We start from the raw sequence: 23,886 nt of genomic DNA, 5'->3' as shown, positions 1-23,886 counted from the left end.
TGTGGAAACAAGAGACTGCCTTCAAATTGTCTTTTACTTTCTTTCAAAATGCCAGCATAACAGCAGCAACTCTGAACATGTAAATGTGAGTAAGAAAGCTCATTACTAGTTTCTTGTTCTCTGCAGTATATTTCAGCTGTAGTACCACCTATAGATATTCCAGAGAAAAGGCTGAAACATGCATGTCTAGTGGGATTTGGCTTTACTGGGCCAAATATAACCGTGAAGACTTAAAAATTAAAAAGCCATGAGCATTCAGAAGCCATGTAGCTGAAACACTGGTGTGTCCTTAACGGGATTATCTACGTATGTCCCATGGGCCTCCACTACATGTTTTTTTTTTATTTTTTAAGACATAGGTATGTGTACATTAACAGAAAGGGAAACAAGAAAAAGAGAAAATCCAGGAACTGTAGCAGGAAAACGAAGACTCCCCTTGGAAAAAACTCAGGAAACTTAGTAAAACAGAATCCACTGGAGTCACCACACGGAGCTAACTGGTACAAAATCTTCTTTATTGAAAACAGGAACACAAGCGCTTTCACGTAGCTATACTACGCTTCTTCAGGTGTAATAAACCATTAAAACTGAGAAGCTTATATACAAAAAGTTTTTGGCGCTCAAACCAAATGGTTAAGCAATAATTGAATAATTGCTAACATCTTAACATTCCCTCCTATTTCTGCTTAAAGAAGCAGTATCTAAACAGTCTAAAAACAGTCTGAAAATAATGAAAGATAAATATGTATACAGACGCCATTAACAAACGACATGACAAAAAACGTTAAACAGATCAGCAAAGCCTGTCATTATATAGCTATGTTAGCTGCTCAAAGCAATGAACTCACAACCCTAAGTAACAATATAAAAAACACAATCAGAACGAAATACAGCATGAACATAAATATAAACATACCATTTTCCGATTTAGAAATACTTCTTAAACCTAGTTTCCACCTTACTCTAAAATCGCTGTATATACACAAATATTTCTTAAAATAACATTGCAAAAAATGCAGATATATTGTACAGAGAACCATCCTGCAATCAAGATAAAAATTGATCCGGCAGATCTAAACAGTGCAAAGGAGCAAACATCATTTCAAATGTAGAAAACAACTTGCTCACCTGTATTGTTTACAAATACAGAGAATAATAAAGCATATGGCTGCCGATCTGTAAATAAAGCAGCTCTCTGCTAACAAAATGCCATCAGGTTCCTAATATATCCGGACCACAAAACCTACGCTGATACTGAGTAAACCAACAACCCAGTTACAGCATCAAGGTAAAACATTAAGAAGCCAGCCCAGGGCAATTACTATTTTTTTAAAAAAAGGAACGCTCCGCTTCTGCGGACATGCGCTCATGTGACAGCCCTGTCGGAAAAACATTAAACCCCGCTGGAGTACAAAAGTATGTGCCTGATCTGGTCACTAACCTAGGGATAGGCGCACCCTAGTGGTGATGTGCCGCATGCATAGTATATCCATTGAGGTAAAATCAGCTAACATACTGCAAGAGGATACAATGTATATAAAAAATGTATAAAATTAGCAATGATTCATCCACCATACAAAAAAACATCTCTAAATCAAAATGAACTGAAGCTCTCATATAGAGCATAAAATAACTAGATCAAATACATATAAGGTCAAGGTCTACATTAAATAACTAGATTAAAGACATATAAAGTCAGAAGATCTTTAAACATAAAATGAATTTACATTGGGCTCAAACAAAATACGCCTCTACAAGGACTAAATACAAAACACTAAATATAGAAATATATAACTACTGGCAAAGCCGTGATCTGTAAAAAGCACATGTTCTGTATGTTCGGAATGAGTGTTAAGGAGGACATACAGAAAATCAGACAGAAGCTAAAACTGACTGAAGGGGTATAAAACCAGCAACTGGATTGCACAAGTAGCCAAAGAAAAACGACCAGGAATCGCTATAAAATCATGAAACACGCGGAATAAAAATCTAGAACTAAGACTAAAATACTAATGGATATAAAAAAAGAAAAAAACATATCCAAAGTGCAAGTTCGAAGAGGGGACCACGTTCCTTACAAAAAACTGACACCAAATCTGCTAAGGCACAAGCAAAAGTGCTAAAGGACAAGTGTAATCTAGCAAAAACATATAACAAGTGCACAAGACAAGTAATTTAATAAATGGCTATAAGTCGGCACCATCTATTCCCAATCTGCTTAAGGGGAGAAGCAAAAAGGCTGAAAGCATGAGAGAGAACTCTGACCAGATATCCTAAAGTATATGAAAACATTACATCTTTCTATTATTAAGAACAGGTTTAACAGATACAAACTGATTAATACCAGGATGTATATGTGCCTTCAGTGTAAGTATCCATTTAAGTTCTCTAACAGCCAACTGATTCATATTATCTCCTTCCCTAATGTTGATAGCCAGCTTCTCCAGAACCATAAAACTAAATCTATGTGTGCTGTATTCTACTATATGTTTGGCTAGAGCATTAGTTTCATGTCCCTTCTTAATGTCATAGCAGTGGTTGTAGACTCTGTCACAGAGTCTCCTCTTCGTGAGGCCTACATAAAAGACTTCACAGAAGTCACAGGTTGCTAAATAAATTAAATTTGTACTGTTACAATCACTACGAAATCTAGGTGTAAATACAAAAAATTCATCAGGATGTAAGGAACATGTTTTCTTAGATATAAAAGGGCACATGTGACAGTGTCCACATGGGAAAGTTCCCTGAGGATCACTATGACTATTATTTAAAATAGTGTGGTGTTCTAGGCATAGAGTTTGTTTCAAATTATGACAGGTCTTGTAACTAAACCTAGGATAATCACCCACAATCGTCCTAGTGAACGGATCCATGATCAAAACATTCCAGTTTCTGCTGATGATTTTATTTAGATTGACGCCATCACTGGTGTATTTAGTGACATAACTTAACCTATCAGTGAATTTATCATTTCTCTTTGTATGGAAAAAGGGAAAATTCCCAACTAAATCAATGCCATCTGTTTTATCCAACACTTTCATTATGACCTCCTGCTTACATTCATTGATTAACTTAGGGGGATAACCCCTATCTTTAAATAAACCTTCCAAGTTGCGGAGTTCTGAAAATAAAGTGTTCCTATCACTGCATATTCTGCATACCCTGTACATTTGACTTAAGACTATGCCTTTAAAGGTGAACCTAGGGTGCATGCTTTCATGACGTAAAAGAGTATTCCTCCAAGTAGGTTTTCTATATAGTGAAGTGGCAATCCTATTGCCATTCAGTTCCAACTTTAAATCCAAAAAGTGTGCCTGGTATGGAGATATTTCGGCTGTAAACCTTAAGAATGTAGTGGTGGTTTCTAAATCTGTGATAAAATCCAGACATTCTGCTTCTGTGCCCTCCCAAACAAAAAGGACGTCATCAACAAACCTCTTGTACATTCTTACTTTATTATAACCTACATGTTTAAACAAATAGTTAAGCTCCCAATGATGGACTACAAGGTTAGCGTAACTATTCGCACAGGGGGTGCCCATGGCAACCCCCCATTTTTGTAAGTAAAGCTGGTCCTGGAATAAAAAAAACATTATTATCAAGTATCATTTCAAGAAGGCAATTGATCAGGACTTGTCTATTGCCACTATCCTGAATTAGTAACAAGGATCTCTCTGATGGCCTGAAGCCCCAGATCATTGGGAATACTGGTGAAAAGATTCTTAACGTCCATTGTTACTAACAACAAAGCTGTTCCTCTGCTGCCTAACTCAAAACCTTTGAAGAACTCGATAAGTTGATATGAATCCTTCAGAATGACAGAGATATTATCCACCAAGGGTCGTAACAACCCTTCCACAAAAGATGAAATGGTGGAAGTTATCCATCGCTCACCAGAGACTATGGGTCTCATTGGTACTGGTTTAATACCTTTGTGTATTTTCGGTAAACCTTTAATTATAGGGATGGTAGGAAATTCTATTAAGAAATACTCATATAACTCACAGCTTATCTGGCCACACATCAAAAGGTCATATAGATTATCATGCAACATTTTGACAATTCTAGTGACCTTTTCTCTGGTGATTATCTCATTGTCATCTGATAACATGTTGTTCATAGTGTCAGAATACTCTAGAGAATTCATAATGACCACAGCCCCACCCTTGTCGGCTGGCTTGACAATAATGTGGCTATTGTTCTTCAAAGATTGGATGGACTTCTGCTCATCTGTGCTAACATTAAAGAAACAACACCTTTTACTTTTGGATCTAAACCATTCATAGAAATCCTTCTCACACATTTTCAAAAAGCTTTCCACATTATGCGGCATGAGTGGGGTAAAACTACTCTTAACTCTAAAGAAATTCTTTAAAGTTTTAGTATCTAAAGCACTATTGTTTTTAAACAGAATCTTCAGTGAGACATTGCGACAGAACAGCCTCAAATCTATTAAAACATCGCTCAGAAAACTAACTTGTGAGGGGATAAAGTTAAGACCTTTTTCTAACAAAGAAAGATCATGTTCAGACAATACATAATCAGATATATTGCATACTAAAGAGTTCAGTTTCTTTGTTTCCTTGTGTTTGTATACTTTTCTTCGGAACCCTTTCTTTTCCTCGGTCCTCTGCTGTTCGACCGGCCTCTCCACCCTTGTTGTTGCTTGACCGGGAAAGGTAAAAAACTGCTGCTAGCAGAGGACGTATCCTTCGGTTTGGCACCTGCTAGTAAAAAAGCTCTGGCTGCCTGTTGATTGGGAGGGGGTGTATCACTGTCCAAACTGACATCAGTAGTATGGATGGATGCAAAATTGTTAGACACTGATGCTATGTTAGCCATCTTGTTGGCCATGGATGGAGCAAAATGTGCCACAGCGGCTTCTGTACTAAGAATAGTAGTTGAAGCTGGTTGGACACTGGATACATTACTCAAAGGTCCATCAGTAGGTATGCTCTGTGTACGTGCTTCACCAGTTCTGGGCCAAAGGAAGACTTGACCATGAGCAAAATCATTAGCGTCCCTTTGAAGTTTTTTGTGCTTGACAATCTTTAGCCTTTCACTGAACGAATGGACTTGAGCCCAGAGAGAGTCTAATCTGTTGGTAAAATACTCAGTTTTAAAACGTTCAGTGATGACTTTAAACTGTAGATCTATCTTGTTCCTTAACTCAACTTCAAGGGGAGAAAAGTACTCTAACAACAAATTAATGTAGCTGAAGCCCAGTTGTATGTTGAGATCCTGCCATTTCCTCAATAACAAGGGATGGCTATCCCCATAGGAAGGCATACAAAAAATGCGCATGCCTCTAGGCACTATTTTAAAATGTAAACATGCCTCTAAATGCAGTCTCTGCCATGCTAGTCTTTGTAGCTGATATAAATCATCTTGCAACACTTTATAAAGGCTATTAAACTCAATGACTTTCTCACCATTCGGAGTAGTTGGTGGAACACTTGTTTGGTTCATCAATTCCAGAGTCAATAAAGGATTCTCAGTACAATGCTTGAGGGAATCCCAAGCCGGTAAAACAGTTGTCCTCGTCTCTGGATGAAAGTCCAACTCAATATCATTAAGCTCCATGTGTCAAACCTGCAAACAGCACAGCAACCAAAGAAAAAGAGAAAATCCAGGAACTGTAGCAGGAAAACGAAGACTCCCCTTGGAAAAAACTCAGGAAACTTAGTAAAACAGAATCCACTGGAGTCACCACACGGAGCTGCTAACTGGTACAAAATCTTCTTTATTGAAAACAGGAACACAAGCGCTTTCACGTAGCTATACTACGCTTCTTCAGGTGTAATAAACCATTAAAACTGAGAAGCTTATATACAAAAAGTTTTTGGCGCTCAAACCAAATGGTTAAGCAATAATTGAATAATTGCTAACATCTTAACATTCCCTCCTATTTCTGCTTAAAGAAGCAGTATCTAAACAGTCTAAAAACAGTCTGAAAATAATGAAAAATAAATATGTATACAGACGCCATTATCAAACGACATGACAAAAAACGTTAAACAGATCAGCAAAGCCTGTCATTATATAGCCATGTTAGCTGCCCAAAGCAATGAACTCACAACCCTAAGTAACAATATAAAAAACACAATCAGAACGAAATACAGCATGAACATAAATATAAACATACCATTTTCCGATTTAGAAATACTTCTTAAACCTAGTTTCCACCTTACTCTAAAATCACTGTATATACACAAATATTTCTTAAAATAACATTGCAAAAAATGCAGATATATTGTACAGAGAACCATCCTGCAATCAAGATAAAAATTGATCCGGCAGATCTAAACAGTGCAAAGGAGCAAACATCATTTCAAATGTAGAAAACAACTTGCTCACCTGTATTGTTTACAAATACAGAGAATAATAAAGCATATGGCTGCCGATCTGTAAATAAAGCAGCTCTCTGCTAACAAAATGCCATCAGGTTCCTAATATATCCGGACCACAAAACCTACGCTGATACTGAGTAAACCAACAACCCAGTTACAGCATCAAGGTAAAACGTTAAGAAGCCAGCCCAGGGCAACTACTGTATTTGTAAACAATACAGGTGAGCAAGTTGTTTTCTACATTTGAAAGTATGTTTATATTTATGTTCATGCTGTATTTCGTTCTGATTGTGTTTTTTATATTGTTACTTAGGGTTGTGAGTTCATTGCTTTGGGCAGCTAACATAGCTATATAATGACAGGCTTTGAGCGCCAAAAACTTTTTGTATATAAGCTTCTCAGTTTTAATGGTTTATTACACCTGAAGAAGCGTAGTATAGCTACATGAAAGCGCTTGTGTTCCTGTTTTCAATAAAGATCCAGTGGATTCTGTTTTACTAAGAAAGGGAAACAAACTATCTTAATGTTTTTCCATTTACGTACATTTTCTTTTTTTTTTATAACTGTCAGTCCATTTCATAATTTGCTCAATTCCTACCTTCTGTTAAACCTCACTCCTCCAGAACATTGTTACTAACAGGCCTCGATGCTTTGCTAGAGATGGCCTGCATCTGTCACCCCTGGGCTTCTGGATACTGGCCAAGGCTCTTGCCACCCCTATAGTGCCTTTTTTAGGCAGTGTTCCAAATACCAAATTGTCACCGTAACAGCTACAAACAAATGCAATCCGCGAGTCATGTTGCTCAACGCTAGAAGTCTAAATCTCAAAATGCACTCGCTCAAGGCACTCCTTAAAATGGAGAACATCGACATTTGTGCTGTAACAGAGACCTGGTTCAAGGCAGCAGAAAACACCCCTGCACTATCAGGCTATAACTCATTCCACAACTTTCGGCCCCAGAACTTAGAAGCTCCAAAGGCGGTGGTGTCTCCATATTCATAAAGGATACACACACACCTCCAGACTGGTAGCCCAACATAATGCATCAGAGATACGTCAGGTGCAGCTAACATTGGGTAAGAGCGATTCAGGTCGTAGCCCGCTATAGGTCCCCAACCATGTCCCAAGACTCACACTTCACGTTCCTAAGTACCCTGGAGAATATTAGGGTCCAACCTAATACTCTCTTACTAGGCGACTTCAACTACCCCTCCATTAACTGGGTAAACTACTCATGTACCAATACACTTGCCCAACGTTTCCTGGCGTTCATTAATTCTAATGCCCTGGACAAGCTCGTTCTTGCCCCCACTAGAGGTAGCAACATCCTTGACCTGGTCATTACTAACAGAGACAACCATTGCTCTACACCAATAGTCAGCTCCTCCCTGTTCAGATCAGACCACAAACAAAATCACCTTGGAAATCCACATACCTCCCACCCCCCCACCACCAGCAAAGGTAACCACCATGAAAATCTTCTCCAAGGCTAACTTTGGGATCCTAAAAACAGAGGTGGCTAACGTCACAGCACGCATCCAAACGGAGAATAGTTGCATGACTGCAGAATACACCAATTCACTTGTAAGAACTCCTACACAAATGCATGAATCTCGCCATACCCAATAGAACCAAGACACTCTCCTCCAAAAAAAGGAAGCCATTCTGGTGGTCCCCTGCCATAAACAAACTCTACAACAGATGGAGGAAACTGATGCGGAATAAGATGAAGTCCCGTCTGGAAAAACTCCCTTATCTGCCTCAACAAAAAGTTGAGATTCCTCATCAAATCCTCTAAAGCTAGGTTTGAAAACAGAATTGCAGCAGATAGTAAAGACCACAATTCCTTCTATAGTTATGTAAAGAATCTCCACGGCAATACCCAAATTTGCTCTGAGCTACTGCACAATGGTACCTCCTATACCGAGCCAACAGATATTGCCAGTATATTGGCCGACAGATTCAGTGCCAACTTTACCCCCCCTCCCCCAAAGGACCAATTACAATACTAGTAGATTGCCAACCACCCAGTATTACTGCTGCACAGATTAAAACAGTACTGTCCAAGGCCAAAAATACAGCTTCTATGGGACCTGACAATATCCCTGGTTGTGTTCTTCATGAACTACACAGTGAACTGGTGCCTCTCATCTGTGTGCTCTGTTCAGTCACAGCCTCACCTCCGGCTTTGTCCCTGCTGAATGACGCACTGCTACAGTTATCCCTCTCCACAAAGTAGGAGCGACTACAGTCCCTGGGAACTATCTCCCCATTAGCTTGATGAGTCTGATGTGCAAAGCTATGGAACGCATCATCATGGACCTAATAAACTAGGATATAGGGAATCTCCAAACTCTGGATCCCACACACTTTGGTTTTGTGAAGGGTACATCATGCCTGCTCAACTTTGTTGACATCTTTGAGTCAGTCACCAGAGCTGTGGATGAAGGCAATGTGGTTCATACAGCCTACCTTGATCTGGCCAAGGCTTTTGATACCATTTCCCACTCAGGAATCATAGAAAAACTCACTAAGCTTGGCATCAACCCCTATTATCACTAGGTGGGTTGCAAACTGGCTCAGAGATAAAACCTACAGTGTGAAAGTAGCTGACTCCCAAGTCAGACTGCAGAATAGTCACGAGTGGAGTCCCACAGGGTCTGGTCCTGGGTCCTCTCCTGTTTGGTATCTACTTCTCTGAAGTCCAGGCCAACACGAAGGGACTCTGGCTGACAAAGTTTGCGAATGATTGCAAGTTGGGAGCTATTAACTCCCCAAGTGATGTTGACATCCTACAGAATTGGCCTCACTGTGACCAACGACTGGTGTCAGAACCATGGCTTTAAGCTCAATGCCAAAAAATGTGTCATCATCCCCTTTGGGAAAAACACAGTTCCCATGAATTACCACATTGATGGTAGTCCACTGAACACAAGACTTTATAAGAGATCTGGGAACACAGGTTGACAGCAACCTCTCTTTTGATCACCACATTGCCACTGTGGTCAGAAAGTCCTTCTATGTGGCACATGTCATTACTATGGGTTTTGCATCCAGGAAGAAAGAGGTCATTGTCTCCCTCTACTCTTCCTTCATTAGGTCAGTCATAGAGTACAATGCCCCATTTTGCATGTACCTCACTAGACACCTACAACAACGGGAGAGGCCACAAAAGTACCTCACAAAGAGGATCCTAGGCCTTAAACACTTATCCTATATGGACAGACTCAAAAAAACTCCCAACTATTCTCTGTCTCATATTGCCTACTTAGAGGCGAACTCTGCTTAACTTACAAAGCCATGTATGACCCAGCTCTGTTAGAAAGGCTACATCTAAAGAAATCCCAATGCCTCCGCACCACAAGCTCCAGAGACCTCAACCTCATTACTACAATTAACAGAACATGCTGGAGGGACAGGGACAGGTTCATAACCCAGAGATTGCCCATGCTATGGAACAAACTTCCCATACATGTCAAGCAGAGCACCTCGCTGACCCTCTTCAAGAGAAATCTTGATGAGTGGATGTGAAACAGAAAATTCACCCCAGGGATAACACCAGTGACTCTACATGACAAAGGCACCATGCTTCCAGGTCATCCCTGAAAAAAGGCTTATGCTCGGTGAATTTATCTGGTTAAAAAAATGAAAAATAATAAAAGCCAACTCCTGCACTATGTAAGGGATGTAAAGACATTCATTATCCAGCTCAAAGCAGCAGAAGAAGAAGTTGGTAGCTCATTTCCACCAGTCTACAATAATGCTGATCAAATCTAGGTCAACTACTGAATTCTACTACTGCACCAGCAGTGATACGGTTTATGTGAATTATGACATTTAATGGATTATACAGATTTATGGTTGGCTTCTGATGGGATGGAAAAGTACCAAAGTAGTTTTTGCACATTTTGACAAGGCCAGACTTCCAGTGGTCCCAGGATGAAGCTTAATGATGCTCTTCAATTTTCTGGGTCTAATTATATTCAAGCACTGCTCTTAATTTAATAAATACTAACAAAACCACCACCATGTTCATTTAGTAAAGCAATTGCTGTATTTTAATGCAGACACTACTTGGTCTGACTCCAAGGTTTTATTTGATCGCTCAATTGCTGTGAAAGAAAATTAACAATGAATTACAATGGTTTATGACACATTAAAAGCTTTAAATATGATGAAAATTGTCTGCCAATACTGTAAAACACTTCCTCTTGCACATACTTTCAAGATTATCAGTACACAAAGTATATAGATTTTAGAAAAAGACCACTAATCTTTCTCAAGTCTCTATACACTGGGTAAGTGCTGGTATTTTCTCTTGTACTATACGCAGTTTCTCAAATCCCTCTACTCAACAGCATGTATACTGTTTAAGCACTGGGCTAGGATAGTGCATCAAATCCCTGTGCTATTCAGTTCAATCCTCATCTACACAGTAAGCACATACAAGACAACAGACAATCTTTAAAGAATACAAAAATATGTATGCAAAATGAATGTCTGTCGGAATGCTCTACAAGTACAACAATGTTGAAATGTTTTTAGTAAAAAAGTGTTTACTCTGCTTTTTAAAAGCAATTTATCATATGACATGCAGCTGCCTGTAACAAAGCGTTAGTAGTACCATAATTAAGTATCTATACCCCATTCAACACATTCTCTTGTATCTATTGCATATATACTCTAGTAGACAGAAGGCATTAAATTAAGTCAATCATTTTAAATTAAGAATAACTACACGCTAAGCCTGCACTTTTTACAACAAATAAGATAACCTGTTCACATTTGAAATACAACTTTTCAGTGTTTAGTGTCATGACCAATTGGTGAGCTGTGCATATCTGTTGTTTCTTCAGTGGTCTTGCAAATCAATAGCATCTCTCTGCTCTGTGGAAATTGAGCCAGTTTACATTGATCTACAACTTTTCTTTAAAAACATGAATAGAAGACCTCCTTGGCAAAAATATCTTTAACATATCTTGCAACTCCTCTTCTCCTCCTTCTTTCGGCTGCTCCCATTAGGGGTCGCCACAGCAGATCAACTGTTTCCATTTCTTCCTGTCCTCTGCATCTTGCTCTGTCACACCATCCACCATTGCCCTCTCTCACCACATCCATAAACCTTATCTTGGGCCTCCCTCTTTTCCTGTTACCTGGCAGCTTCATCCTTAGCATCTTTTTCCCAATATACTCTGCATCCCTCCTCAGCACATGTCCAAACCAACGTAATCTTGCCTCTCTGGCTTTGTCTCCAAACCTTCCAAACTTGGCTGACCTGCTAATATACTTATTCCTAATCATGTCCATCGTCGTCACAGCCAGTGCAAATCTTAACATCTTCAACTCTGCCACGTCAAGCTATGACTCCTGCCTTTTTGTCAATACCACTGTCTCCAACCCTTATAACATAGCTCTTCTACAGATTTCTAATTTCCCCACGACCAAAACAGGACATAGGATTAACTACTTTACCATCTGCTTCAGGCTGCAGACTTTCCCCACAGCTTTTGCATTTTTACTCTTTAGTCTGTAAATGTGGCAGTTTTTATCGGAACAGTATTTTTGTCTCTGCTGCTTCCCAGCATCTCCTTTACTTTACCATTTCTCAATTATCAGTAATGCAGACTGAAGCAGATGATCTGCTGTAAACCTTCTTCCCATTAAAAGATGAGCTAGAGAGAGAGACGAGTCTATACAATTGAGTATTCTTATACTCCAAAACCATGAGACAACAATCCTTACTGCTCCTGACCTTTTTCTTACTGTCTGACTAGTTTTCTCTACTTGTTCTTATTCACCACAATCAAAATGATTTTATGACATGCCTGAACTCCCAATCTAGTACAAATAAGAAATCTTGATTTCTGCACTGCAGATCATTTGATTTGATAACCTCTAGTATGCCCTGTCTTAAGAACATACACTTGCTTACTGGGAAAGTGTGGCTGGGCATGTAAACCTTTTCAACTGAGACCTAGGGAGAAAAGCTACATTAAACAATAAGATATAGTAATTCAATTTGCAAGCAACATAAAATCCAACATTAAATATGATTTATATATATATATATATATATATATATATATATATATATATATATATATATATATATACATACATACACACACCTCTATAACACTGACATATAAATATAGATATTACTATATAGATATAAAGAATTCACAGATACACTTGGGTACAAATGAAATAAACAAGGCCGTATAATATAAGTCTAGTGTATGTAGTATAACTTGGGATTGCTTTTTTAAAGCTTGCCAAGTATAACATTATGCTACACTGTGAAAATGACAAACATTTACTGTATGCATAGTACCAAATAGCATCAGTACAGCTAAAATATGAAGCCAGTGACTTGTAAATGATATCATGAAAAAAGAAGTTATGTACTCACCATAAAGTTCCATGTGAGTTGTTCATCTCACCTTCATTCTTTACTGATGGCTTCAGAGCCGTTCCTCAGCTCTGACTCGGCCAACTGCAAAAGCTCAAGGTCTTCACCCAGCTTGAGGCCAACTCGCTATCCCATGATGCACCCTGAGCTTCCCTCAGATCTTGTTTGCTGCCTGACTACTTAGTAGTATAAGTATGCCACTCAGTTGAATAAGAGACAAAGCACCCTACACAGACCTCAAGTAGACTGGATGGGGGATGGAGGATGGGATGTAAGAATAAAGGCGAGATGAACAACTCACATGGAACATTATGGTGAGTACATAACTTCTTTATGTCAAGTTGTTCTATCTCGCCGTTCATTCTTTACTGATGGGTAGCATCCCAAGCACCATCTTTTTCGGCTGGCTCACGGGAGAATAGTCCTCAGAACTGTGGAACCAAAGGAGGTCCTGTCCCTGGAGGCCTTGTCTACTTTGTAATGAGTGATAAAGGTATGAGGTGTTGACCAGGTAGCTGCTGCACAAATATAATCTAATGGTAACCTTGCAGAAAACCCTAATGAGGCTGAAATAGCTCTAGTAGAGTGGGCCTTTACTTTTTATTGCAAGGGGGCATTTTGTGAATTATAAATAAAGGAAACGTAATCTGATAGCCATCTTGACAAGGTTACTTTTGTCATTGAGGCACCCTTCTTTGACTTTGAAAAGGAAACAAAGAGTTGATCTGCTGACCTGAATTGTTTTGTTCTGTATGGGTAAAATCAGAGTTGTCTATGAACATCAAGTTTTTCCAGCATGTGTTCCATCCTATTTGTGTATTGGGGAAAGAAAACTGGCAACTCAATAGATTGGTTAAGATTCACCTCTAAACAAACTTTTGGTAAGAAGGATGGATTTGTTCTGAGCGAAACTCTGTCATTATGGAAAATCAGATAAGGAGGTTTGGTGGTTAAGGCTTGCAGCTCAGAAACCCTCTGAGTAGAAGTAATGGCTATCAGAAAAATAGTCCTCCATAAAAGGAATTTCAAAGAACAAGATGAGGCTGATTCGAAAGGAGGTACTATGATTCTGGAGAGAACAAAATTTAAATTCCATGGCATGACTGGAGCTCTGATTTGTGGCCTCAAATGAATGGCACCTTTAAGAAAGGCTTTAGCAAGTTGATACGACATGACATTGGAACCGTGGAAACCAAGATTAAAGTTTGATATCGCTGTTAATTGAACTCTAATGGTAGCTGCAGCTGCTCCTTCGTTGAAAAGTTTAGTTAGAAATTCCACTATAGAAGGGATCAGAGCTAGATAAGAATCATCATTCTGAGAGGCCCATAAAGAAAACCTTTTCCATTTGCTAAGATATAACTTTCTGGTAGATTTATGAGAGGATGTTATAATATGTTGGGCCTCAGTTGAGAGGTTGTAAATCCTGGCTTTTGTGGGAATTGCAGCAGCCAAGCTGTCAGTTTGAGGGAATTAAGGGAAGGATGAAGAGCCCCCGATGAATGGGTCAACAGATCCAGAATTAGGTCCAGGATCCAGGGTTCTTCCAAAAGATGAGGCTGGAGGAAGGGAAACCAAATTTGCCGAGGCCAGTAAGGAGCTATTAGTACCATGGTCCTTCCCAGGAGTTTTGCTTTCTGTAATACCTTGGGAATCAGAGGGAAGGGGGAATGCATAAAATACACGCAGGGGCCAATTGTACACCAGTGCATCCCTTGGGGCTCCCCCCGGCTGGGGAATTATAGGGCAAAGTAGCTTCTGCATTTCGTGTTTGTTGGGGTTGCAAAAAAGATTGCAGCAAGGCTGGCCCCACCTGCGGAAAACCCTTTATGCTACTTGTTGCTTTAGGGACCACTCATGGGGCAGTATGATCGCCCTGCTCAGCTTCTCTGCTATCACACTGGATTTCCCTGGGATGTGCATTGCTAACAGAAAGCGCTGGGAGGAGATTGCTTACTGCCATACTCTCAAGGCCTCTCGACACAGGGGTAAGATTTGGTTCCTCGTTTGTTGATGTACCAGACCACTGACTTGTTGTCTGTCTGAATTGCAATTGTTCCCAGAGGTAGAGAGTCTTGAAAGGACTGCAATGCTAGAAGTACCACTCATCTCCTGGACGTTTATATGCAGATGAGCCTTGTGTTTCTTCCACGTGCCTTGAGCTGTTCTTCCCTGAAAATGCCCCCCCCCCCCAATCAAGGAAGCATCACTGGTCACCGTGGCTATGGGACTGGATAGAATGAATGGATGTCACCGAGATGCATGTTGAGATGTCAGCCACCACTGAAGGTCCTTCTTGCATACATTCGTTATGACAATATGGTGTGACATTGGAAGTTCCTGAAAGGACCATTGAGAGAATAGGAGCCATTGTAGAATTTGCATATGCATTCGAGTGAGAGGAATGGCAATGATTGCTGCCACCAGCGATCCTAGCAATTTGAGTACCATTGAGACTGGGGCTTTTTTTCTCATAAGCAGGTCTGATACTTGTTCTCATAAGACAGAATTTTTTTCTGGAAGCAGACAATGTCATTGAAACTGTGTTTAGTTTTGCACCTATGAAGACTGTCTGTTGTGATGGCTAGAAGACAGATTTTTCTGAGATGATGGTAATCCCCAATTGATTGCATAGGTCTAAGGTTGTGTCCCTCGCATGAAGAAGTTGATGCTTGGTGGTGGCAGTGAGGAGCCGGTCTAAATATGGAAACACCTGGAATCCCAAACATCTCAGGTGAGCAGCGACTACTGACATACATTTGGTGAACACTCTGGGGGCTGTAGTGAGACCAAAGGGCAGAGCGCGAAATTGATAATGGCTGGCTCCCAGCTGGAAGTGTAGATGATCCCTGGATGGTCTATCTTTATGTTTTAGTACGCATCCTGAAGATCTATAGAGCACATCCAATTGTCTTTTCCCAGAAAGGGAAGTATTGACTGAAGCGTGACCATCTGGAACTTCATCTTTTTTACTGACTTGTTTAGACTGCTTAGGTCCAGAATAGGTCTCCAGTCCCCTGTTTTCTTTGGAACTAAAAAGAACCTTGAGTAAGTTCCGGATCCACTCTGGTCTGCCGGGAGTGGCTGGATGACTCTCTTGTCCGGCAACCTTCGGACCTCTAAGGCTGCTTGGTCCCTGTGAGTGGGTGGAACACCTGGGATTTTCTTTACTAGAGGGGGTAGAGTGGCAAAGGGAATACAGTATCCTCTGGATATTATGCTTTGTAGCCAGCTGTCTTTTGTTACTTTTAGCCAGGCATCTAAATACAAAGCTAGGCATCCCCAGACTGCCTCCAGAGATGAACAGTCGGGCCTCCTCTCAGGAGCGCTGACAGGGCTTGAAAAAGAACTGGCCTCTGTCGCCCTGGTTCTGCGGACCCCCACCTGCTGCATGGGCAATGTCTTCCATTATTACCCCCTTCCTATGCCTCTAGAGGGGTGTCACCACGAGTGTTCTGGAAAGATCCTTGAGACTTAGGGAACCATATCTTTCCACCTCCCCTCCCTTTGGGGTAAGGTCTGTTTGGGGTAGAAAAATGTACTTAGATGGCAGACAAGGTCTTTCCGTCCTTCACACTCACTGGTAAGAGTTTCCTTTAACTTAGGTCCAAAAAGGGATGAACCATCAGAGGGGGGTATTAATGAAGGAAGACTTGAAGGGTTCCGCAAAGGAACATAAGCACATCCAGGAATGTCTCCTGAGAGTGATTCCTGTACCCGCTGCCCTGCTCGTACCATCAGCTGCATAAGATAACAGTCTCATGGAAGAGTTCACTATCAAATTAAGAGGGGACAGCTGGGAAGTTACCTTGTCCGAAACTCCTGCAGCTACTGAACCCTGTAGGGTGTCTCCTAGCTCATTCAGGAGATCCCTTTGTAACCTAGTAAAACATGTGAGGCAGTTCAGCGATCGAAGAGTGAAGGCTGCTGAACTAAACATATACTTCACGTATCTGTCCATAATCCTGGATTCTCTATTAGGAGGATGAACAGATGAAGAATTCTCTGATAATTCCTTCTTGGTGGCTGCTGACACCACCATAGCATCAACAGGTACTCCTTTAGTCAGGTAAAGTCTGTCTTGGGGGCAGTTATAAATTTGTCAGGCCTCCTTGGAACAGGCTCCGTGGTGTCCAGGGACTCCCACACCCTTCGAGTGAGTAATTCCAACAACTCATCGAAGGGTGGAGACACCCAAGACGTGGAGGGTTAAGACACAAAAGCCTTCAGAAGAATTGACTCATCAGAAGGGTTAAGGGATTTCCAGCCACCCCTCTGTTTAAGAATTTCTAAGATATCTGCAAAGGAGATATCATCTGAGGGGGACCCTTCTGACTCATCCAAGTCAGTATCCGAAGTGACGGACTCCTGTGGGGAGTCCAAATATTTCCTCTTGCAGATCTCTTCCTAGGCACTTCTTCAGTGGGTGCTTCTGGAGAGGTCTTGGAAGAACATGGCTTACCCAATGGAGCTTCCTGAGGCTCAGGATCTCTACACTTCAGTGCAGCGTGTGATGAAGAGGCAGACACCAGTGCTTTCATGGAGGGAGCTGCTCAAACTGATGGAATGGTTGTTGGGGCAGACAAAGCCCTCCTCATAGCCTCTAAGGCCCCTCAGCCCCAATAAGAATAATCCCTCAGATCTGATGGAAATCATCTGCGCCGGTACAGAGGGCTCCAAACCAGAGGTTGGGGCCGAACTCACTTGAGCCCAAGCCCCGAGAGGTAAAGTCGGTCCTACTATCCTCCCTGGACCCAACCAGTGTCGGCCCAGAGATTCCTCGGTCAGCGCCGAAGGTATCAGGCCAGTCAGGGACGAAAAACCTATAAAAGGTGTCGGACCCGAAGGGTTCACAATTATCAGTTCTGTGCTCTCTGGCTCCGAAACATCCATGCAAGTCGGAGGAGGAACAGAAGTTGGAGGAGGAACAAAGATCGGCTCTGAAGCCTCCTGGGTCAGTGCCGATAAAATTTTTGCTAGCGCCGGTATCTGTAGAAGCTTCTTCACCACACGGTCCACATCCAAATCAGACAGTCTCCTTGAAGCCCATGAGGAATATGACGAAGCCACTGATTGCAGTATAGGGGACTTTAAGGTAGGAGATACCAGCTCCCAAGGTCGGGGACTGGCTCCCAGCTATAATGACAGTCTGTTCCGAAGGCTGTGGAACCGATGTTGATGCTTTACTGGAAGCTGACTTCGATGTAGATGGAGATTTTGTCGGGTCCGCCTTTTTTGAGTGTTTGTCTGACTTATCCAATGATTCCTGAAAGGAGGATTTAAGCAGACCTTTGTCCATTAACTTTCTCTTCCTTTCATGCAACACTCTTGAGCTGAAGGAGTGGCATACAGAACAGCTTTCTTGCAGGTGAACCTCACCAAAGCAGTAAACACATTCAATATGTCCATCAGTTATGGACATCTTTTGCCCACATCTAGAGCATTTTCTGGAGCCAGATTTGGCTTTTTCTTTCTCCTGAGATATTTTCAACAACAGCAATAAAGATTCACAAAACAAACTATTCAAGCCTTGTAAAAGAAAGGCTTTAGCAATTAAGTTCACACTGAAATTATTTATCCACCCTGTATAAAAAGAAGGGCTGCAATTTCACTCAAAAGCACACACACCCACCCACTGTATATTAACACTGACAATCAAGGAGAAAAAGGCCTAAAAACACGGCCACTAACTTTACTATAATAGAAGTAATAAGGTAACTATATGTCCGATAAAAAAAAGGGCTAAACAACACACACTTATCTAAGGAAATTAAGAGAAAAAAGGGCCTAAAAATACAGCCACTAATTTCTCTGTAATTAAGCTAGCTTAAGAGAGATAAGACGAAGAGAAGGCCTAACAAAAAACAGGCCTTAAAGACTAACAATCTAATCTAAATATGATCTAAATATTGGAAGGCCTAACAAAAAACAGCCCTTAAAGACTAACAATCTAATCTAAATATGATCTAAATATTGAAATATCTAACTACAACTACAAACTACACACTCTACTATATAAACTGGCTAAATGATTAATTTTAGCTAATATACCAGCTACAATTTCTAAAGAAGAAGTTATTCACCGGCAATTGCTGGTGAACGTCCGATCAAGTTGCAGCGGTAAATGAGATCTGAGGGAAGATCAGGGTGCATCATGGGATAGGGAGCTGGCCTTGAGCTGGTTGAAGACCTTGAGCTTTTGCAGTTGGCCGAGTCGGAGCTGAAGATCGGCAACGAACCCATCAGTAAAGAATGAACGGAGAGATAGAACAACTTCACATCAACTGTATGCCTACTTATGAAGTCTGTATCGAGAAAAAGTAGTGTATTGGAGTGTGTGCTTAACCAGGGGATATGCAGAGTCGATGAGGTATTGTTTCAAGTGGACTTAACTGACTGAAGGTTAAACGGATACGGAAAGTAGTAGAATGTAAGATGGAAGTTGAGCAGTTGAGATTCTGATCAGGATGCAGCACAACTGATTCAATGGTTGCAGTGAGATGGTTGAGAAGCTAGACATGAGGAAAGGGTCCAACTGGACATTCCTAAACTTGGAGGAAGCATATGACAAGGTCCCAAGAAGCTGATTTGGGCAGTACTGCGTTGGTTCAAAGTCAAAGAAACATTGGTAAAATTAGTGTAGGCTATGTACAAGTATCCAGTGATTCAAGAATGAACAGTGTTCGGTCTCAGAGGTTTTCCCAGTGAGACTGTGTGTGCACTAGGGTTCAGCTCTGAGCCCACTGTTGTTAACACTGGTGATGGACTACATTAGCAAACAGGTTGGAGAGAACAGATGAACAAAGTTGCTCTATGCAGTTGATATGTCATTGCCAGCAGACTCGGAGAAAGAACTTCAGCAAAAGACAGGGGGGGGAATGGAATGCAAAACTGAAGGTACATGGGATGAAACTAAGCTCAGATAAGACAGTGGTAATGGCAGCAAACTGCGGAAATCAGATGATGAGAAATGAGAAATGAGATAGAAGAGAAGATAGTGGAACAGGCAAACTGCTTCAAGTGTGGTTGAAGAGAAGGCAAGTCTGAATGAATAAGTCAATGCTAGAATCGGAGGGGGACTGAAGCCAACTTGCATAGCATCTCAGGTGTAGTCTATGATAGAAGAATGCCAAAGAAGCTGAAAAATAAGGTGTGCAGTACTACTGTATGGTACAGAAACCTGGGCAATAAAGGCATAGCAGATAAAGAAGCTAGAGGTGATGGAAATAAAGTGCCTGAGAAGAGTGGTAGGATGCACACTGTGGGACAAAGAAATGAGGACATAAGATGGGAAGCCAGAGTAGCTCCAACTGCAAAAAAGATCAAAGAAAACAGATTATGGTGGTTCGTTTGGACACATGTGCAGAAGACAATCTGGTAAAGAAGATTTGGGACAGACAGGAAGAAGGCAAGGGGAAAAGTACAGTTGTGTACACTTACCATAAATGTAAATGTTCAAGTGCATTCACTGTTGCAGTCATCACATTTGGGTTATCTGCCTGCAGGTAGCCCTCAGCCGGCCTGAATACCGGAGTCTTGGATTCCTGTATCGGATGCCGTCGCTTCTTCCATGACGTCGGGTAGTCAGGGGTATAAAACATGCAGCAGACGCCATTACATCAGTTTTTCTTGCCCCAGATGTCAGGTGCCCCCACAATGGGAAGCAATTCTATGTTATGGTACACCTGCATCAAAAAGCAAATACACCAGAAAACTTAAAATACAACAAACAAGAAGGAAATGTAGAGCCACGAGAAATCAGGGGGCTGGAGGGAGGGTAACCAGGACTGCAACAGTGAATACACCCGAACATCTACATTTATGGTAAATGTACACAACTGTACTATGTTCTTCGTGTTCACTGTTGCACTCATCTCATTTGGGTTGATTCCCAAAGCTAAGGAAGGGAGGAGGAAGTTAGAGAGCATTAGGAACAACTATTAAGCCCTGCAAGACTGCAGTGGCAAAACCAGCTCTGGATTTAGAAAAAATAGCATGTGGTAATGCTTGGTGAAGGTATGTACAGAGCGCTCTAGGTAGCAGCTTCTAGGATGTCCCTGGTAGGGACTCCTCTGAGAAATGCAGTACAGGTAGATGCAGCCCTGGTGGAATGTGATCTTATCCCCTGTGGGGTAGGTTTTCCATGGTGCTTATAGCAGAAATGAATGCAATGGGCTATCCATTTAGAAATGGTTTGCTTTGAAATGGGCTTCCGCTCTGCCCCTGCAGCAAAGCCAACTAGCAGCTGTTCAGATTTTCTGAGAGACTTAGACCTGTCCAAATAAAATCTAAGTTGTCTGTGCACGTCCAGAGAGTGCAGTATTCATTCTCCTTTGTTTTGTGGATAACGGGAAAAAAGTAGGCAAATGAATGGACTGATTTATGGCTACACAAGACACCACCTTGGGCATAAAGGAAGGACTGGTCCTGAGGGAAACCCTGTCTGCATGGAAGAAAATGAAGGGTTCCACTGCCATGACAGCCTGTAATTCAGACACTCTTCTTGCTGAAGTGATGGCTAGAAGGAAGGCTGTCTTCCAAGAAAGGAATTTCAACTCTGCAGTTGGAGCTGGCTCAAAGGGAGGGAGAGTGAGCTTTTCCAATACAAAGTTAAGGTCCCAGGCTGGAGTAGGGGCTCTCCTGGGGGGGGGGGGTTCTTAAATGTTTGGCCCCTCTAAGGAATTGCTTTAGCAGGGGGTGAGAGAAGAGAGGTGGCTCAGTATTATAATGTGCTGAAATGGCAAAGGCATGAATTTTAATTGAAGAGAAGGACAGGCCCTTGTGGAGCATTTCTGCCAAGTACTGAAGAATATGAGGTAAGCTGGGCACCATTGTGCCCATCCCGAGTCTGATTTTCTAGTACTAGACCTCCTTGCCTCCAGAATGACATCTAGCACCTGCTTACTGAGGGATGCTATTGGAGAGCTCAAGGAATTAGCCAGGCTGCAAGGTTCAGGGTTTGAAGCTGAGGGTGCAGAATCTGGCCCGCCTGCTGGGACAGCAGGGAAGGGGTCTAAGGCAGGTGCCATGGTTCCAGCAGTGTCATACTGCGCAAGAGGTGGTACCAGTGCTGGCGTGGCTAGTCTGGTACAATCAGTATTCTCCATGGCTTGTCCCGTTTGATCTTTTGCAGAACCCTCAAGAGGAGAGGCAGAGGGGGAAGGGCATAAACTGAGGGGCTTTCCCAGGTAAAGAACAGGGCATCCACTTTTCAAACTTGACTGTGGGAAGTCCTTGTGCAGAATTTGTCCAATTGGTAGTTCTGAGGGGAGGCAAACAGGTCTACCTCTGGAGTCCCCCATTTGTTCCTCAAAAAGTTGAACATTTTTGGTTCCAGTTTCCATTCGTGTGGATCCATGAGATTTCTGCTTAGGTCGTCTGTACCCCAGAGAGGTTAGAAGTTTCTTTACGAATGCCAGATGTTTTAATAGCAAGTCCTGGCTTTTTGCCTGAATCAGACAATCGTCCAAGTATGGGTATATTTGAATTTTTCTCTGCCTGTAAGTTGCAATGGCTGGAGCTAGACACTTTGTGAATACCCTGGGTGCAGTAGATAAGCCAAAGGGAAGTGCAGAGAACTGATAAGTGCATGGAGCCTACTCTGAAGCGTAGGTATTTCCTGCAAGACTCCCTTATTGGAATGTGCAGGTGAGCTTCCTTTAAGTCTAAGGTTGCCAACCAGGCATCTTTGCCTAGCATAGGCAGCAGCTGTTGAAGTGTTAGCATTTTGAATTCTGGGATTACCAAAATGGTGTTTAGAATAGAGAGGTCCAGGATAGGGCGCCAGGAGCTATCTTTTCTGGGCACCAGGAAAAGCCTTAAATAAAAACCTTGTCTCCTTTCTTCTGCTGGGACAGGTTGAATAGCCCTGATACTTAGAAGAGAGAGAACCTGCTGTTGGGCCTTTGCCCACTGATTTGGGGGTAGGTCTGGCCAACTGTTTGGGGTCGGTAGGGTGTGGAATCTGTATCCTTGGGAAACTATATTCAAAACCCATTTGTCCTGGGTGATGAGTTCCCATTTTTTTTGCATGCAGGGTGAGCTTTCCTCCTAAGGGAGCAAGCAGTTGAGCAGGGCTTGGAAGGGTTAAGGTTAAGTCATTGTGCCATTTTCCCATGGGAGGGTGTCTTACTACTCCCTGCTTTCGAAGTGGGAGCCCCCTACTGCTCAGGCCTGTGCGTAGCCTGAGACTGTAACCTAGGTGGTCTGCTGTTCCCGGGTTTGGACTGAGAAGGCCTGGAAGAGACTGGAAAGGACCAATTCTTTGAAGGCCAATGCCTACTAAATCTGGGAAGCTGTACTTGTTGGAAATCTTTAACAGTTTGCACAGATTTAGCTTTTTCCTCCATCTTTTTGAGGACTACTTCTGCTTTTTTGCCAAACAGGCGGTCTTGGTTTAAGGGAGCATCCAGTAATTTAGCTTTAACATGATCTGGCAAGTTTTACTCCTTAAGCCAAGCACGCCTTCTAAGTACAGAACCAGTGACAGCAGCCCTGCAAGATGCTTTTAGAGTCAATACCACATTGCAAAGTATGTTTACCAACTTGTTCTGCAGAATGCATTAAATCCTGTACTACTTTGTGTTCAGCACAGTCCGGAATCAACATCATTTTCTGTTTAAGTAGTCCCATAATATGCTGCTGGTACTTTAACATAAGAAACTGGCAATTTAAAGCCTTAATGGCCAAAGTAGCAGAAGTGAATACCTTCTTACCCCATCTGTCCAAGGCTGTAGAATCTCTATCAGAAGGGGTATGATTTTTGGCAGCAGTAGCCTTAATGCCTTTTGGTCCTTGGGAAATGGTCTCTGGATTCACAGTAGGATTCTTGAAGAGGAACTTGAGAGTCAGGTACTCTGTAATACCGGTCAGGTTTTCTGGGAGCTGGAGGTAAAGTGTCTGGGGAAAGGCTAGAGTTCAAAAAGGCATCATCTACAATGTCCAGAACAGGAGGGATAGCTAAAGGCCTGTGTTAAGGAAGGAGTAAGAATTCCCTAAGCCTCTTTTTGGAGACAAAGTAATCCTGGCTTTCCCAACGGAAATGCTCCCTGAGAGTGTGCAAGGTTTCACCAAAAGAAAACTCTTCTGGAGGAGAAGCAAAAGGAATGGAATCCTCTGCATCA

At 41.8% G+C, this 23,886-nt stretch overlaps 1 protein-coding gene across 1 annotated transcript in view; it reads right to left on the bottom strand.

Annotated features, from left to right (window-relative positions):
- Positions 1–23,886, bottom strand: part of SRP54 (signal recognition particle 54) — a 1,212,380-nt gene that overhangs the window by 698 nt on the left and 1,187,796 nt on the right. The gene's annotated exons all lie outside the window — the stretch shown is intronic.

This window comes from Protopterus annectens, chromosome 6.part0 (assembly GCF_019279795.1).
Source record: "Protopterus annectens isolate FY-2018-M chromosome 6.part0, PAN1.0, whole genome shotgun sequence".
Taxonomy (NCBI): domain Eukaryota; kingdom Metazoa; phylum Chordata; order Ceratodontiformes; family Protopteridae; genus Protopterus; species Protopterus annectens.
The sequence above is the reverse complement of the archived record's forward strand: the minus strand, read 5'-3'. Positions and strand labels throughout refer to the sequence as shown.